Source organism: Delphinapterus leucas, chromosome 21 (assembly GCF_059928025.1).
Source record: "Delphinapterus leucas isolate spDelLeu-1000000601 "Yukka" chromosome 21, BTC_Dleu_Yukka2, whole genome shotgun sequence".
Lineage (NCBI taxonomy): Eukaryota > Metazoa > Chordata > Mammalia > Artiodactyla > Monodontidae > Delphinapterus > Delphinapterus leucas.
This window is the reverse complement of record NC_143149.1, coordinates 17,831,290-17,834,181: the sequence shown is the minus strand read 5'-3', so window position 1 is coordinate 17,834,181 and position 2,892 is coordinate 17,831,290. Positions and strand designations below refer to the sequence as shown.

At 42.3% G+C, this 2,892-nt stretch overlaps 1 pseudogene; it reads left to right on the top strand.

The window, feature by feature from the left end:
* The first annotated feature begins 1,436 nt into the window (after positions 1–1,436).
* LOC111173573 (ubiquitin-conjugating enzyme E2 R2 pseudogene) lies at positions 1,437–2,035 on the top strand (annotated as a pseudogene).
* Positions 2,036–2,892: the final 857 nt, after the last annotated feature.

The window sequence follows — 2,892 nt, the reverse complement described above, 5'->3', positions numbered from 1 at the left end:
AATCTTATTTCCTTGCCTTTCTTCCCACATTTGTTTATCCCAAGGGCAATGCCTAATAAATGTTCTATTCTCTAAACTCCAGCTCAGAGTCTAACAGAACCCACCTGGATTACATTTTCTGAACAAATCTCAGGGCAGAGTGAGCCGTGGGAGGCCCCAGAGCATACTAATATCTCAGGACATTTTTATGAATCTATACAATGCACTTTCATAAGTATATATTTTTAAATTACTCCTGGGTTTATACTTGCAGCCTTATGATAATTGAAGTAGCACGCAAATAAATTCTCAAATACCTTTAGCCAATATGTACAGAAAATGTACATCATATCTATTTTAGGAAACCCTCCTACACTGTTGATGGGAATATAAATTGGTACAGCCACTATGCAGAACAGTATGGAGGTTCCTTATAAAGCTAAAAATAGAGCTACCATATGATCCATGGATCACACTCCTGGGCATGTATCTGGAGAAAACCGTAATTCAAAAAGATACCTGCACCCCAACGTTCACTGCAGCACTATTTACAATAGCCAGGACATGGAAGCAACCTAAATGCCCATCAACAGAGGACTGGATTAAGAAGATGTGGTATATATATATACAATGGGATATTAGCCATAAAAAAAGGACGAAATAGTGCCATTTTCACCTGCATGGATGGGACCTAGAGACTGTCATACTGAGTGAAGTAAGTCAGACAGAGATAGACAAATATCATATGATATCACTTATATGTGGAATCTAAAAAAAAAAATGGTACAAATGAACCTATTTACAAAACAGAAATAGAGTCACAGATGTAGAAAACAAACTAATGGTTACCAAGGGGGAGAGGGAGGGATAAACTGGGAGATTGGGATTGACATAGACACACTACTATATACAAAATAGATATAACTCATAAGAACCTTTGTAGAGCACGGGGAACTCTACTCAATACTCTGTAATGACCTATATGGGAAAAGAATCTAAAAAAGGGTAGATATATGTATAACTGATTCACTTTGCTGTTCAGCAGAAATGAACACAAGATTGTAAATCAACTATACTCCAATAAAAATTAATTTTAAAAAGAAAAGAAAAAATAAAATTCTAGGAGAGGGCCAGGAAGCTAGGCACTGTCCCCTCACGATCCCGGGCCCTCGGACGCCTTCCTCCACTTTCACCTCCTCTCACAGTTAAGGTGGGGCGGGGAACAACCCAGAATTTCTTTAACTCTCTCCAGCCCTCCCCCGACCCGGCCTGAACGTGAGCAGAAGAACCAGGCCGGCCCACTGGCGACAGGGGCCTGGTACCGCCGCGGGGTGTGTGAAGACGCCGGGGCCCGGCCCCACCCAGGGCAAGCGGCGGGGAAGGGCCTGGTCCCTCCTCCCCACCCCCCCGACCACTTGTGAGGACTGGGGGCCCCATCCCGCGCCGCCACCAATGCTATGGCCCAGTAGCAGATGACCAGTTCGTAGAAGGCCCTGCTGCTCGCGCTGAAATCCCTGCAGGAGGAAGCGGTGGAGGGCGCCACATCACACTGGTGGATGAATCCGACCTCTAAAACGGGGAGGTTGTCCTCTTCGGACCCCCTAACACCCTCTACGAAGGCGGCTACTTCAAGGCTCATATTAAATTCCCTATTGATTACACGGATTCACCACCTACCTTGAGATTCTTGACCCAAATATGGCTCCCCAACATTTAAGACCGTGGAGACGTATGCGTTTCCGTTCTTCCTCCGCCTGTGGACGACCGGCAGAGTGGAGAACCGCCCTCTGAAAGGCGGAGCCCTACTCAAAATCTCAGGACTATCCTATTAACTGTAATCTCATTGCTTAATGAGCCCAACACCTCCTCCCCAGCCGAGGTGGATGCTTCTGTTATGTTCAGGGAAGGGGACAGAGAATATGCCGAAATCATTAGGAAACAGGTTTCAGCCACTAAGGCCAAAGCAGAAAAGGATGGAGCGAAGGTCCCCGCAACCCTGGCGGAATAATGCATCAAAACTAAAGTGCTGGGACTTCCCCGGTGGTGCCATGGCTAGGGCTCAGTGCTCCCAAGGCAGGGGGCCCGGGTTTGATCCCTGGTCAGGGAACTAGATCCCGCATGTGTGCCCCAGCTAAAGATCCCACATGGGGCGTTGAAGATCCCGCATGCATGTAACGAAGACCCAGCAAAGCCAAATAAATATTAAAAAAACCAAACCACTAAAGTACTGCAGCCTCAGTTCGCCTCTACAAAATGTTCACAGTGAAACACATTTGGTCTGTTTTCAGATTCTTGAAGAATTAAATAGTCTTTCATCAAAAAAAAAAGATAAATAAAATTCTAAAAATTTCACAGGCAAAAATAATCTCACAATGGATCATAGATCCAAATGTAAGAGTTACAACTATAAAAATTTCAAGAAGAACACACAGGAGAAATCTTTAGCAACTTTGGGTTTGGCAAAAGAATTCTAGATACAAAACAAACAGCATGAACGAAAACAATTTCATAAATTGGACTTTATCAAAATTTAAAACTTTGCTCTTCAAAAGACCCTGTTAATGAAAGAAAAGATAAACCACAGACTGAGAGAAAATATTTGCAAAATATATATTCAAAAAGGACTTATACCTAGAATATATATAGAACTCTTACAACTCAATAATAATACGATAAATAACCCAAGAAATATGGGCAAAAATCTGAACTAATGCTTTACTGAAGAAGATATACAGATGACAAATAACCTCATGAAAACATGTTCCACATCATTAGTCACTATGGAATTTAATTAATTAAATAAAATGCATTTAGATGTAAATTATATGCAAACTAGAACTACATGAGCTATCACTAGAATTTCTAAAACTAGAAAGACTATTCATACCAAGTGTTGATGAGCAAGTAAAACAA